This window comes from Schistocerca americana, chromosome 4 (assembly GCF_021461395.2).
Source record: "Schistocerca americana isolate TAMUIC-IGC-003095 chromosome 4, iqSchAmer2.1, whole genome shotgun sequence".
Lineage (NCBI taxonomy): Eukaryota > Metazoa > Arthropoda > Insecta > Orthoptera > Acrididae > Schistocerca > Schistocerca americana.
In genome coordinates this window covers 643,382,039-643,398,915 of record NC_060122.1, presented here as the reverse complement: position 1 = coordinate 643,398,915, position 16,877 = coordinate 643,382,039, and positions in this window count along the sequence as shown.

Sequence of the window (16,877 nt, the reverse complement as noted above, 5' to 3'; positions counted from 1 at the left end):
ACTAATCTAAGACCCGGGTACTGTCGAACTCTTTGGTCATTATCGGCATTATTTTGTATTCATTAATAATTTAAAAAAAATATTAATTACACCAAGAGGAATGCCTACCCAAGTTAGTCTGCATTTTTTAGAACCGTATAATGACGACAAATTCTTGTTGGCAAAGGAATCGTCAGACAACAATTTGTGTCTGCTACTGACCCTGTCTGGTGTACACAGAGAACGTTAAAAGCCCTGTTACGCTTCTTCACCGGCTAAAGTGAGCATTAAACGTATGAACTGTAAACTTTTAGGATACTGATACGAAAAAGATCCAACTGAACTAAGGGGCCAAAGAAACAAAAGGGAGAGCGTAGGTGGCGACTGACTGGAGTGTGCTACACAATGACCGGCCGATTGACGCTCGCGAGGTCCGGTACCGCCGTCTGAGTCTGCGTGCCAGACTCACCCACCAGTCCCTCGCTACAGAGAACCACGCCTGGCAGCGGCAGTTATCGCCAGACCATTTGGCTAAGTCTCAGAGGAAGTTTTCTTTAGCAAACGGCCGAATCTGTGAGCCACTGTCCGTTCTCGATATAACTCAAACATTTAAAATCGCGCTGCGAACATCTGGCGGCAAGGATTTCCGTGCCCTGCCCTGACGTGCTACACATTCAGCCGTTTACTGGTACCAGAAACAGCGGAGGGAGAGGAGCGATCTGATGGAATCTCCGATAAACACCGAGAATGTGAAGGGTTATTGACCTTAGACTATTCTAGCTACGACTTCTCGTATACTATAAGTTTTAGATACACATTTAGAGATCAGACGAACGTATGTGATAAAAAATTTATTTCATTAGAAACTGCCGGCCGCTGTGGCCGAGCGGTTGTAGGCGCTTCAGTCTGGAGCACCAAGGCGTCCGCCGATCTCAATGTCCCCATCCAGTGGACAGATCAGCATCAACAATGTCACTTCATGGGACACTGCTGAGAAATTCGGAATTTAGTCTAGGACACTGACGCAAAGACTGGTGATCAGAAGCCGTATGCTACAACCCCTCCTGCCTTTGTCGGATCAACATTGGCAGTAAAATATCATCCACCACCAAGATTCGAATCGACGTACATCCAAGTGGAGCAATATCGCATAGGCTACCGAGGTGCGTTACAGGAAAATATATCATTACGGTCAACGATAGAAAGATAATGTCCTTTCAAAGAGAATATTCGTTGGTTGCAAGAAGGCTGACAAATATTCAAAGTATACATCTTATTAGATTATTTCCAACGTAAAAATGAAGTCCCTGTGTCCGTAACAAGTGCCATAAAAGATCAAGAAGAATTACACGTACGGCAGATCAATATCAGAGTTGAAAGACGGACACGGAAGTAATAAACCATAAAAAAATATTGGAAAAACGTGAGATGACACAAGTTCAGTCCAAAACACCGGAACGAAAGCCACATGTACTATCAGTATGATGAAATAAGTGACAAGAAAACAAAAGTTTTGGTGTAGAGGACTTACATTGGATCGGCAACAATCAGGCAATTTGAAGAGAAAAGTTCTTCAACCATGGAAGCGAGGGAGCTAATGGGTTACTCCCTGTCTTTTACCATGTGTACCTCATCATTTTGACGTTAACGTACGTGTATTGCCTGAGTGTTACATTTAACGAGGTTTGGAAGAGAGGACTGAATGTAACTTCTAATGCTTTAATACTGATTGAAAAGAACATAACGGACAAGGTAAATTAGCTGTGTCTTTAGTACTACGTAGCCCATAGCCCTCTACGTCCCTACATTCTCGCCATTGTGAACCCAGTCGAACTCTGGATACTAATGCCAACAGGCCATGCGTTCCACTTGGGGTTACGCATGGAAGCAAACGATGCAGATCACTTTACGGCCGCGCTGGAACCACACATCCAAGAATTTAGTGCGCCAACGACATAGCTGCCATAGACTTACTGAGGTAGAAATTTTCAAACTGCTGTTCGTGTGACGAAGGATTTGAGGAATTCAACAATACCCGCAAGGTCCGCGATACATTAGAAGTCCCAAAAGCTGTCAAATGGGCTCTCCCAGTAGCAGGCGTGAATGAGTTTCGACGCGGGTGTGGTGTCGTGTGTGTTGTTGGAATCCAGGAGTCCTGGTAAGCTGCGTCGTACGACAGAATAAGTCCTACATGTTATGTGTGGCAGATCATGCATAAACTATAGATGAGCTGTTGCAATTTACTTTGGGCTCTATTGCATAATGTTACGGTATTGTAGAACGGAAATTTTGTGGATGCAACGACTGCAAATTGTTTCTGAAAATTACATAAAATTAATTACATAATTTTGTGTCCAAGTAACAAATAAAGCTTTATGACTACCCTCAAAATAATGCAGAGACACATCTCGACTATATAGACACATTACCTTACCAGTTGTCAGTCTATCAGTTTTCAAGGTACTTGTATCCTTGCTGAGAAGTTGTGGGTACAGCAGAGAGAATTAGGGTGGAAACTGAAGTTGCAAAGTACCGAAAACAATGAACTGATTTCAGAAGTACTTACACCACCTGGTCAAAAGCATCTGCACACCTATTAGTAGCCATTAATATGGTTGTGTCCACCATTCGCTTTTGTGACGACTTGAACTCTGCTGGGAACACATTTAGTTAGGTATCTGAATGTCTGTGGAGGAATGGCAGTTCATTCTTTCTCAAGAGCCGAAACCAGAGAAGATAGTGATGTTGGACGCTGGCGTCTGGAGCAAACTTGACATTCAGACTCATTCCGAAAGTATTCCTTGGGTTCACGTCGTAACTCTGGGCAGGCCAGTCAATTTCAGGAATGTTATTGTCGACAAACCAACACAGCACAGGTGCTGCTATATAATAGGATGGATTGTCGGGCTGACACAATCATCGTCTTCGAACTGTTTCTCTCCACCATAAAACCACCTCTTCCGTCCTCCACTGTTGGCACTAAACATGATGGCAGGTAACTTTGTCCACTTACTCACCAAACCAAAAACTTTCCATCAGACTGCCACACGGTATAGGGTGATTCATCACTCCAAATCACTTATTACGAGACATCGACTGTCCGGTGACGGTGCTTTTTACATCACCTCAAGCGTTGCTCAGCATTGGCTACGGGAATCTGTAGCTTACGAGGAGCTGCTCGGTCAATGCACGACATTCTTTTTAACTCCATACCCACAGTCAGTGGGCTAGCTGGATTGCTGGTTAACACTTTGGAACCAACGAGTGACTGCTTTTCCTGATTTTATGCAGTTTTGTACAACAAGCCTCCGCAATATTGGACGGTCCCTGGCCTTCAGTAAATCAGGTGTGCCTGGTCCTAGTTTAGCAGTGATTGTTTCTTCTCCTTTCCGCTTCAAAATCGCAGCACCAACAACCGACTTCGGCAACTGTAGGAGGGCTGTAATGTCCCTGATACTTGCGTCAGGTGATATGCAATGACCAATCCCCTTTCGAAGTTACTGAGCTCTCCTGACCAACCGTTCTCCTGTTACTGCTCCTCTATTGACATAGCAGTACTCTCTGCCTCGTTTATTAGTGACGGGTCCACCTGTCATGACATCTAATTGTAAATTCTGAATTACATAGGAATTTCCGAATACTTTTGATCACAGCTCACACTGGGGCGTAAAACCATCAATATGCTTGCGGATGCAAGCCAGGGGCTCACTTAAGAATATACACCTTGCGAAGAGCCTGGCGGACAATGAGAAATGTGGCGATAATTTGTGGATTCCTGCAGACAGTAAGACAGAACGTATACACAAAAGTGTTAAGCCTGCACACGTGGAGGTATGGGAAACTAATGATTTGCCGCAGCAGTCTGGCCTGCTTTAAAAGGCAAGAAACGCGTTGCTAATTCGGGGACCACTACAGACCTTGAGACAGAGCGTTGACACAAAAGCTTCAAAAATGGACACGCGAAGGCGTGTGACTCCTGGCAGGCTGTGAGGCGAGCTGTAGACACAAAAGCTCCAAGAACGCACACGAGGAGGATGGTGAAACTAAGGAATAGCGGAAGAAGAATCACCGTGATTTTTCCTTAAGTTTGCCGCACAGTAAGAAAATCGCTTATAAATCATGAACGCCAGCAAAATGTTAGCAAAGTGCAAACGTAAGACTGTCCAGGCTTCTTGCAGAGACAGACGTTACAAAAGAAGTGTCGAGTGGCTGTTTTTCCAGTAGCTAAGTGAGACGAAGGTGTTACTATTAATCAAGGAAAAACCCCAGTTGGGAAACGGGGCCAAAATTAGTTGCTTGCTGTCGAGTTGCAATTTACAATTTCTTTGTTGATTATTTCAACCATTAAAAGTCATTTCTTTACCACTTGACCAGGAACAGATACAAAAAAGCTAGCAGGCATGAGTGCCTTTTCAAAACAATTTACTTTACAGTTAATGGCCAAACCATTTTACTTAAAACCGGTTTTGCTAAAACATTTGATAACAAATCAAAATTTTCCAAGTAATGAAATTAAAAAACTTTACCGTTAATAGCCAAGCCATTTTACTTAAAACAGATTTTGATAAAGCATTTAATAACAAAATTAAAACATTACAAGAAATGGAAGAAAAACACCAATTTGCATACAATTTCGCTACCGAATATGTAGGGAGCCACTTCTTTTAAATATTGGCACAACAAGATATTAAATTACGAAGGCTCGCTAACAGGGAGGCAGAACTAGCATTTTCAAAGGATGCCAAGTAGATTAAAACAATCAAAGTAAAAATACAATCATTCACCCATTACAATAACTAACAATTTTAAAGCCACGTAATTTTAAAAAACCTACCAATGAAAGGCAAACTTAACCCTTTTAAACAGTGGCCAAAAATAATCAGAGTAAAATACAACCATTTAACATTTTAAAATAACTAACAACTTTAATACCATGTCCTGCCACCAAAATGTCCTGGAATAGAAATAATTAACCGACCGGGCGTAAGGGCGGCCACAATTGTCTCCCGAAGGATGCTCAGGCTAGAAGCGGACTAACAGACCCACAACGCCTCACATTCAGCAATCACACAGACCTCACGCAAGGCCAGGGGAGGAGGAGGAATCAAATCAGTAACCATAATCCCTGCCCAAATATACACTTCCTCACAGGCAGTATTAATAAGAAGTCAAAAACCACTGTCTATAATTACACCGGCGAAAGGGACAGGAAATCCGAATGCAGGAAGCCACAAGGCAGGAAAAAGGTAATCTGAAACAATAATCCGTGCTCAAAAATACGCTTCCTACCGGGCAGTACTAATAAGAAGCGGAAAAGATCACTGTCTATAAATACACCAGCGACAGGGACAGGAAACCCGAACGCAGGAGGCCACAAGGCAGAAAAGACGCTCGTTGCACAAACCAAAATTCTTCAAGTAACATCTAAACCTTTAACCAACTTGCAGTTTGTCAGAGAAACAGCAGGTGAACTCCGATGCAGAGGTTCCTCACAACCGACCGTGTCCACGTCGCCAGCGTACCCAACTGGGCAGAGTCACGCAGCCACGCGCTCTGTCACCGGAGCCCTCGTCTTCTCTGCACACACGGCGGTGAAATACCACTCCTCAGGTTAGGCGAGTTACTAGTCCATCATTCCCGCATCCAGACGGAAAATTTAAAGACATCCGTTGCCGCTTCCACCAAGTAGTGTGTCGGAACCACAGCCGTGGCCCCCGGGTGTTCACAGCAAGAGCTTACAGCCTTGTCCCGTCAACTCGTCCCACACGTCTCGCACTGCCAGGATAGACCACCGGCTTGTTCTTGGAACAACAGCCAACTCTCCACCGCCACGCCACGCCGCGGTCTAATCGTCCGCCATTCTCTCCTTCCCGATTTTAAAAGGCGACCGACCGAGTCGTCACCGCTAGGCAACCAACCGGCCTTCCCCCCAAAGATCTTATTCCCTTACACCGGGCCAACAGGAAGCAACGATTCGAAGATCAATAAGACCAGACACGCCGTCAGAGGGGAATCTCAACAGAATCGTACGCAGCATAACGATAAATATGAAAGAATCATTTAACGATGGAATGGAAGGACTCAGAACAATCTTAACAGCGCGATATATTTTGAGAGCCGACACACGGCTCACTAAGGAATGTGTAAATAGGTCGGAGTGTGTTGGATTGATTGCGACCGACTCTGGGAACCGCCACGGCAGTAAAAACATGAGAGGAACTCCAGCAACCCACACCAGACAGAAAATTTCCACCTTGCGATGGGAGGCTGAAGTATTACTTGGACAGAGTTACGTGATTTTATGTAAACGTAGCTTTGCAAAACCGACGGAAAGCATGAAAATTCACACTAATCTATTTTTTACTATAAATAAATTCATATCAAATTAACTTTTGTTCATTAATTTTGTGAAATGTAGTTTACATCTAATAAATAACACGTCCAAGATAAGGCGTCAGTTAGCCTGTGGCTGATTGCGATCGATTATAATACAGGTTTTCTTTTGTTTTAGAAAGTAAGTGAAGTGCGTTTCTTCTCGGATCTCTCTCTCTTGCGTGTTAACCTTTAGACCGATAGGAAGAATTATGGCTGAGCTCCTTCCGTGTCAGTAAGTAATCTTTCTTTTTTGCAGACAGATCTGATGTAAGTGTCACATGTTAGCTTTAGAACCATTTTTTATCAATGCAAATTAGTTAAAGCTCACGATTTCTCATTTTAACAGTTCTCCTAATAGATATATGATGCCTGAAATGTTTTATTGTTAGAGCCAACGACCAGTACGAGCTTAAAGTATCGTGGCGTAGAGACGCAATGGCAGAATACAATTAGTATTCTGCTAGTTATTCCTTTCCAACTTGCTACAGCGTCCCTGAGATTAACTGCCGATCATCACGAAGAGCTTTGTAAACTTGAATATTAAGCGTGGAACCTTAAATGATCTGGCCCCAGTCTTCAAGCTATCGTTCCATTTCACCTGTAAATAACAGATACCGGCCCCTCAAAATTGGTGACGGTATTAAAAGATATAATCTTCTTTAAATTTAACAGTATTTTTGTAGAAGTCAAGCTCGGCACTAACAAAATGCATCCACCATTAACGATGGCCGTCTGCTCCAGTTAATTTTAACAGTTTTCTTCACAATGATTAATTTCAGTTTCTACCGAAAATCAAATTTCGGTAAACTGGCATGAGCAGACGCGTCAAGGTGTCATCACGAAACGGTGATCAGTCACTCGGCAGCACTGCAAATTTAGTCCGCCAATGACAACGCAGGGAGGAGGAAAAATTCGAGGAGTCTGTAAGATAAGAGGAGATGAGAAGTGGAGAGACGGTGCATGAGACAGCACAAAAGTAAGAGGACATGGAGGCTCTTCCACCCATCACCTGCTTTGTTAGCTGACTCTGTTCCTGATCCTTATTCTCATATGAAAGTTCTTCGTCACTTTGTGACTCATTTGTTTCCTGTTCCGTGTTAAATGGACGAAATCTTAATGTCCAGTACTTGGGCAAGCATCTCTCGACTGAACATTACAACCTCCTTGCCTAACAAAGGTGTCCCGACATACATTGGACCAACACCCTTCAAAACCCGGACGGAACAGGAAAGAAGGATGCGCTTTCGGACTTCAGTCCCGCGACATCGTGTGTATATTGCAGTGTTACATATTTGACCAACACTGCAGCGGCATTCCAGTCTCAAGTTGATGTGATACGTGCCATGACAGTTGACAAAAAAACAGTAAATCGAACAATGACCAATTTTTCAAATGGTGTTTGTGTGGCCTGTTTAATATATGACAGCGATCTTGTATAGGTTCCAGGATAAAATAAGATAGGTAGCACTCCAGGAGGTGTGTTTATGATGTTTTTAACCGGTGATATGACATACCAGGGTTGCAACTTAAATAGTGGCAACTATTTATTCACAACCGATACAAAAGAGTTACATGTTTGCACCTGTTACTGTCCTTCAAAGTAGTCACTAGTGTTGTGAAGAACCAGTTGCCAGAGATGTGGAAGGCGTAGTATGCCGTCAGCAGAGCCTGTTCTGTTGATGGTGCGAATGGAGCGGTCTACTGGATGTCGAATCTCTGGAACAGTTATGAAGCGAATGCCACGAAGTGGTTGCTTCATCTTCGGAATCAAATCAAAGTCACAAGGACTTATGTCCGGGGAGTATGGTGGACGGTACAGTACTTCCCAGTCTCATCGACCGAATAGAGCAGCCACAGCTCGCGTTGTATGCGCCCGCGCGTTGTCGTGCAAAATGGTGGGTGGGATGCGTAGGAAGTTTCGCCGCTTCGTTCGCAAGCTGATCACACGTGATGCTCCAAAAACGATCAGTACACTGTGCATTGACGGTCTGCCGTGGATGAACGTAATATTTTAGGATAACACCAACACAGTCGTACACGAGAATCGCCATAACTTCAGACCGTTCCAGTCGCACCATCAATACAACAGGCTCTGATAACGGTATACTACGCCCTCCACATAGCTGGCAACGGGTTCTACACACCGCTGGTGACTACTTTGAAGGACAGTAATAGGTGCATACACGTAACTCTTTTGTATCGGTTGTGAATAAATAGTTGCCACTATTTAAGTTCCAACCCTCGTATATCGACTTAAAACTGAACTACTTCCGGTGTTATTCGAAATCCGTAGCTAAAAAATTTTCCGTGTGGCTCCACTTTCGTAAATATCTCTCCTACCATCTTAATAGTTTAGATAACGATTTAAAATCTATCTGCGTGCTCAAATTTGCTGGCTTTATCTACACGAAAAATGTCGTTGGAGTTCTGTATAGAATTCTTGGGGAGCTATTCGCAACTGTGTCCATAAGTTTTTCGTCGCAAGTTGGCAAAAATTTATAAGATAAAAATTTCACCGAGTAACACTGTTTTATTTTATTTTTTTACAATGCAGCAGGACTATTCAAATTTAGTGTGGAGAACGTATCTATCAAGAACTCTGAAAAAGGTACATTTCTCGAAATTCTTGTACCAGTTTCGCTTGACTCATAATAAACCCCAGTAATGCCTGATGGTGACATCCGTCCGCATATGTTTGACGCACGGATTTGCCATGGTCGAGCCTGCTCTGTTGCTGATTGGTCGGCTGTCTGAAGATGCGTAGGAAGCTCGAGATAAGGTTGGCGTGATCGAGAAAATTTCACACGCAAATATTCCTGGGAGGAAATGATGCATGTCGTATTACAACGGCTTCTGGGATCTTAGGATACATTTACCTCGGGAGCCCAGAAAATGACAACTGAAGAACCACCTGAGGTAAAAGATGTGCCTTTCGATCTATCTCCCACTGGACCACTCGGCAGCGACCCTTCTCAGAGCAAAACGAATGTATCTATGATAGTGAATAAAACATTTTAGTTCGTCAGTTTCGTCTTCTAATTCATTATCAGGACCTCACAACACTTTACACCCAGAATTTCTTCTCGAATAGACTAAATTTATAGTTTTTAATTCGGCATACTGGATCCGCCATTTTGAATTTTGTTATTCCGTCATCGGATTCCTGATGAGCCACCTAAATAATAATATAGAACACAGTTTTGTAGGATTTTGTATGTACTTTTCTATTATGTCCAGCGTTTCAAGCGAGTGGGTCCACTGTGCTACACCTTGATGACTCGTTTACGCCTGCGCATCCACGGCGAGCAGTCACCTCGGAGACCGTTCCGAGACCTCGCCGCACAGCCGCGGAACACAGATGAGACCTGCCTGCTCACTCCCGCACAGCTTCGAGGCGACGCACCATTCCGACCACGCATCTGCAGTCGACATCACCATGCGTCAAATGACTACGGAGAATGGTGAGATGATTCATTCGCCCCTGCTCCCACTTAATAACTGAGTCATGTCCAGACTCAGTGAAAGAGGCTCTGACATTTGTAATTTGTGTAACGGGTACTGTAATAAAACCAAACGTGTCATGTTTTAATCCTCTTGCTAATCTGTTCCACTTGCATATCAATCTTCTATCTCATAACCTTTAGCTGTATGATTTCACTGTATGACTTAATTATTGGCTCCTAGCGTGGGGCGATCTCATTAGTGATCAACATGTCATGACATGCCAGAGATAAGAGTTTCGAGTTCACAGCATTTTGGCACTCAGGGTGGGGCGATCTCATTAAAAAAAATGCGTGTCATGTCATGCAAGAGATGGGAATTTTGAGTTCAGCCTTTCGGTCTTGCGTGCACAGTTGTGTGGGTGCTGTTAATGTGGGTTGTAGCATCATATTATTGCGTGCTTTCCCTGAGTCCTGAGTGAAACAATTTTGCAGGGATCGCAGCTTCCTATACACCTCAAAGAATACTGAAGTCTTGTTAGAGACCAGAGGTATTGAGCAATTTTCTAGATGGCTATTCGGGAGCATCTGCATCGAGGAGGGTCTTAATTGAGCACTATTTATTGCGTGTTGAGATTTGAAAATAGAAGTATTCCTCAATCTGAAACGTCTACAGAAGAAATTAAAAAGGATTCCGCCAAAATTCATTTAAATAGTATCATATCTACAGTTTCTGTAACTTCCACACACGCAGCTCTGCGTGTTGGGACTATCTTACTGGTGTACGATTATTCTCGTTTCAGTCGATGTATGAGGTTAGGATTCGGAGCACAATACGGAATAGATACACTTTGTGATCAAAAGTATCCGAACACCTGGCTGAAAATGACTTACAAGTTCTTGGCACCCTCCATCGGTAACGCTGGTATTCAATATGGTGTAGGCCCATTCTTTGCCTTGATGACCGCTTCCAATCTCGCAGGCATACGTTCAGTCAGCTGCTGGAAGGTTTCTTGGGGAACGGCAGCCTATTCTTCATGGAGTGCTGCACTGAGGAAAGGTATCGATGTCAGTCGGTGTGGCCTGGCACGAAGTCTGCGTCCCAATACATCCCTAAGGTGTTCTGTAGGATTCAGGTCAGAACTCTGTGCAGTCCAGTCCACTACAGGCTGTGCATTATGAACAGGTGCTCGATTGTGTTTAAAGATTGCGCTTCAACAGTGGGAAGCAAGAAGGTGCTTAAACACCAGTGTAGGTCTGTGCTCTGATAGTGCCAAACAAAACAACAAGGGGTACAAGCCCCAAAATCAAAAACACGAAAACACCTTAACACCACCACCTCCGAATTTTACTGTTGGCACTATACACTCTGGCAGGTAACGTTCACCGGACATTCGCCATACCCACACCCTGCCATCGGATCGTCACTCCACACAACGGTTTTCCACTTAGACCATGAAATCCATTTTCTCACCTCCCACCTAACTGTCATAATACCTGCAGTGGACCCTGATGCAGTTTGGAATTCCTGGGTCATTGTCTGGAGAGATTTCGGCCTATTACACATTACGATGCTCTTCAACTGTCGGCGGTCTCTGACAGTAAACAGACAAGGTCACCCTGTACGCTTTTGTGCTATACGTGTCCCTTCACCTTTACACTTCACTATCACATCGGAAACAGTGAACCTAGGGATGTTTAGGAGTGTAGAATCCTCGCGTAGAGACAAAAATGTTCAAATGTGTGTGAATTCCTAAGGGACCAAACTGCTAAGGTCATCGGTCCCTAGGCTTAGACACTACATAAATTAACTTAAACTAACGCATGCTACGAGCAACACATACACCCATGGCCGAGGGAGGACTCGAACCTCCGGCGGGAGGTGCCGCTCAGTCCGTGAAGTGGCTCCCCAGACCGCGCGCCTACTCCGCCCGACCTCGAGTACAGACGTATGACACAAGTGGCATCCAATCACCTGATCACGTTCGAAGTTCGTGAGTTCCGCGGAGCGTCCCATTCTGCTCCCTCACTATGTCTAATGACTACTGAAGTCGCTGACATGGAGTACCTTGCAGTGCGTGGCAGCACAATGTCCCTAATATGAAAAACGTATGTTCTTGCGGGCGTCCGGATACTTTTTATCACATAGTGTATGTCATATTACCATTAGCTTTGCACGTGGTTGTATAGTACGAGAGTTTCTTAGGGTTTGCTTATGAGGAAATTATAGTTTTATTGGATGAAACTAAAGTTAAAAGCTTCAGTGGGTTTCCGACAGGCGATTAGAAAAAGCGCTAATTTTTCATCTTCTACTGAAGAATACTCACCTGGATCTGATGAAGAACTACAAAGCACAGACAAATGTAACGTACTGCTCATTAATAGGCGGAAAGACGCGTTATTTTATGATTAAGCGTTTACTGGACAATCACTGGAAGAGGGCACATTTTAAACATCTTCGAATTTGGATACGGTGCGATTCAGAGCGGAACGATCTCTTGCACTTAATCTCAGATATGGCAGCAACCAAGCAGCGAGTCATTTGTAAAGTTCTCGGGAAGTGCAGGCCCCCCCCCCACCCCCACCCCTCCCGCTCAAGAAAGAAATAGCTTATAAAACCCTCGTTCGACCGGCAACTGAATATAGTTCTTATGTCTGGGGCCTGTACAAGATAGTATTGATAGAATAAATGGAGAACGATCAAGGGAGAACCCAGGTTACTTTGGTGGTTTACTGTTAAAATGCCAAGAGCGTACGTTTCCAGAAGAGTAATCGAATGTACACTGAGGACACCAGAGTCGTGGGATAGAGATATGCACGTATATAGATAGAGTATAAGAGGACAGTGCATTGGCGAAGCTGCCATTTGTACTCATTTGGCTCATGTGAAAACGTATTCAACGTGATTATGGCCGCACGACGGGAATTAAAAGACTTTGGAAGCGGAATGGTAGTTGGAGCTAGACGCATCGGACATTCAGTTTCGGAAATCGTTGGGGAATTCAATGTACAAGATTCACAATGCCGAGAGTGTACCGAAAATACTAAATTTCAGGCATTACCTCACACCACGGACAGTGCACTGGCCGACGACCTTTTAACGTCCGAGAGCAACGGCGTTTGCGTAGACTTGTCAGTGTTAACAGACAATCGGCACTGCGCGAAACAACCGTAGAAATCAAGTGAGCCGTACGACGATCCTATGGGTTAGGATCGTGCGGCGAAATTTGTCATTATGGGCTATGGCAGTATACGAGCAACGCGGATGCCTTTGCTAACAGCACGACATCGCTTGCAGCGCCTTTCCTGTGCTTGTAATCGTATCGGTTGGACCTTACAGTAACGGGAAATCGTAGCCTGGTCAGGTGAGCCCCGACTTCATTTGGTAAGAGGTCATGATAGGTTTCGGGTTTGGCGCAGACCCCACGGAGCAATGGACCCATGTTGTCAACAATGCACTGTGCAACTTGGTGATGGCTTCATAATGGTGTGGGCAGTGTTTACGTTAAGTGGACGGGGTCCTTTCGTCAACTGACCCATTATTGATTGGAAATTGTTATGTTCGTCTACTTGGAAATCGTTTGCAGGCATTCGTGGATTTCATGTTCCCAAACAGCGATGGTATTTCTACAGATGACAATTCGTCTTGTCACCGGGGCACAGTTGTTCGCGATTGGTTTTGAAGAACACTATGAACAATTCGAGCGAATGGTTTGGTCGCCCAGATCACCATAAATGAATCCCGTCGGACAGTTATGGGACGTAATCGATAGGACAGTTCGTGCGCAAAATTCTGTTCCGGCAACAGTTTCGCAGTTTATTATTGATTGCTATAGAGCAGCATGGTTCAGTATTTCCGCAGAGGACTTTCAACGACTTTTCGAGTCCGTGCCTCGTCGAATTGCTGCACTACGTCGGCCAAAAGCAAGTCCGACACGATATTAGGAGGTATCCCATGACTTTTGTCACCTCTGTATATCGTTTCCCGCTAAATAGGTGTCGCGAAAAGACTATGACGGTACAGTTAAACGGATTCAAGTTCTCTCGGATCTTACAAATAGGCTTTCTTTGGGCGTGCCTTTGGCGACTGGAAAAGGAAAGGGGGAAGCGAAAGACACACATACGCCATGACGTGGTTTGCGGAGTGTCGTTCAGATGTAGATGTAGGTTCTATAGCTAACAAAATTACAGCCGCGACACGCTACACGGAACTGTGTCATTTGCAGCTACATGCTTGCCGGTAGCGACAGCCGTCAGCAACAATGCCAGTGGATAACGTGGACTCCCGGATGCTCGCATAACGTGTTTACTACAAGGAGGTGCTCTGCAAACCTTTTAACTCTGCTTGCGCCTCAAAGCCTCTGTCAACAATCCTCGTAATGTGCCAGCAGCGAAGTGGTAAAACAAATATTGACAACATTCAGGAAGCAGATGTGTACTGAAGCGAACTTTTAACTTTTGGAACGTTACTTCTAACCACTCGTGTATTTATAGCTCCAGAATACGATTATTCGAAAGCGACTTGATACGTGAAATCTGGTCAATCTCTGCAACTTTTTTTTTTTTTTATTGGCTTTTAGATCTACTCATACAGCCCTATAGGTATAGTTGTTCACCTTCAGTATTAATTATTTTATAATTTCTCAGCATAGGTCTGATACAGCATATTTGCTCATACCTCTACAACTTAACTACACCGTAAAAGATCATGCTGTATCACAGTGAAAGTGTTCATTTTTCAGCATGAGGGAGGAAGGTTAGGGCTTAGTGTCTTGTCGAAGATGTGTATGTTCTACCACAGATAGCAAACTCCTAGGTCGTCACACAATCTTATTGCCATGGAACAAGAGAATTTTGATGCTATATAACTTTTAATGTGACTCTGTCATTATTTTAAAGGAATCAGTGCTATTTTTCTAATCATGTTAGTAGTTCTTTTGAGCTTTTCCCCGTCTTGCTATTTTTTCTAAAGCCATATTTGTACTTATTTTGACCTCTTTGATTTGTTGCAATGTCAGAGTTGCTTGCCATTTATCTTTATCATATTTGTAGAATATGTAGTCATTGGAAAGTATCCGATAAATTTATAATTTTAATTTTAAGTCATTGTAGTACATAGGACAGTAAGTACGTTCTAACTCGGGACCAACAGCAAGGTCATTGATTCGGATTGTAGGGCAAAGGTTCCAGCTGATAGTAAGTACACTTTTCCATCAGTTCACATATTTTTTGTAGTAAGAGACTATTGATTCGTATTGTAGGGCAGAGGTTCCAGTTGATAGTAAGTACACTTGTCTAACATTTCACATATTTGTTGTGGTATGTTGAGTCATGTGTATGAGCCAACAGAAGTAACTAAACAATTTAATAAACATTTTTCGAACAGTGACTTAAAATTTCTTTTTAATTTTTTGTTTTTAAAATTCAGTCTTAATCACACCACGTATGTTACAAGAACATAGGTGACCGGTTTCGGTCATATCACATGACCATCATCAGGCCCATGACATCCTTCGAAGATGGTAAGTGGAACACTCGTCTCAGCTGCTGTGATGTCAACTGTCAGTTGACATCACAGCAGCTGTGAAGAGTGTTCCACCTACCATCTTCGAAGGCTCAAAAATGGCTCTGAGCACTATGGGACTTAACATCTGAGGTCATCAGTCCCCTGGAACTTAGAACTACTTAAACCTAACTAACCTAAGGACATCACACACATCCATGCCCGAGGCAGGATTCGAACCTGCAACCGTAGTAGCAGCGCGGTTCCGGACTGCAGCGCCTAGAACCGCATGGCTACCGCGGTCGGCCATCTTCGAAGGATGCCATGGGTCTGATGATGGTCATGTGATATGACCGAAACCGGTCACCTATGTTCTTGTAACATACGTGGTGTGATTAATACTGAATTTTAGAAACAAAAAAATTTATCTCTAACTAACCCTATGCTAGTGGCGGGGTAGTGGAATTGCTACCCAAATTTCGATATGAAAACGATATCAAATTTATTACTTGATCAATTAGTTAACCCCCATCTACACTTCAAGATGGCGTCATGGGCTTTCCCCAGCCAGGATTTGGGTCACCGCCACCTCCCCTCCCCCCTCCTACTCATCCTCCACCCCTTCCTCCCACCCACCTCCCCCTTCCCCCTTTAACCCACCACACCTGCCCTGTTGACAGGACTTTTGAATTTTGGCAGAAATTTGGAAAATTGTGGGGATTTCTAAAAGGGCGATAATTTCTTTGTTCCAAGGCTTTGGTGACGTCCCATCCCACCCCTCCACCCAGGAATTGGTGGGGAATTGAAAATGGCGGGTGCCCTACTCGGACTCCAACCCCAGTCGTTCTTACTCGAAAGCCCAAGTGCACCCCCCTGCACGGGGAAACTGTCCAGCTGCAGGAGAGGAAGGTTAGGTTAGTGTACTTTTTTATTGTAAGTGGGAAAGAGAAGTAATGACCGATCCTAATTATGTAATGAATCATAAAGATCGGGCCTGATTACAAATCTGTGTTCATTGTGATATTCACCCCGAAATTTCATGATGTCATGCACCTAGTGTGATCCTGCTGGGAAAGAAATTCACAATACCACGCGAAATCAGTTGCAGATGTACTCAAACTCTGCATAAGGGGATCCTATTACCTTCTAGACGAAATTAATCTATCTGCTCCAGTTGTAAACTGGAGGGAAAAAGGCTAGGGTGGAAGGTACTAAGTTTGGAAGGTAGGAGACGAGGTACTGGCAGAAGTAAAGCTGTGAGGACGGGGCGAGAGTCGTGCTTGGGTAGCTCAGTCGGCCCCGTTCCACAGGCTACGGATTCAACTCCGATGCCGCCGCCCCCGTCGACGGATAACAACATACATGACGATAGCATGGCCGTAGACTCGCTTACTGTGCCTACGGCTGCCTTTGTACCGGAACGTCGTGAGTCTTTGCCATTGTCTGACACAGAAGGACACACCAGGAAGCAACGCTCTCCGAAGCGACGGAAGCGGAGGCGTAGAGCATCTTCCGAACGGGATGCGACACAGCCTCCAGAGGACGACGACTCCACCTTCAATAACGACGCTACCACAGAG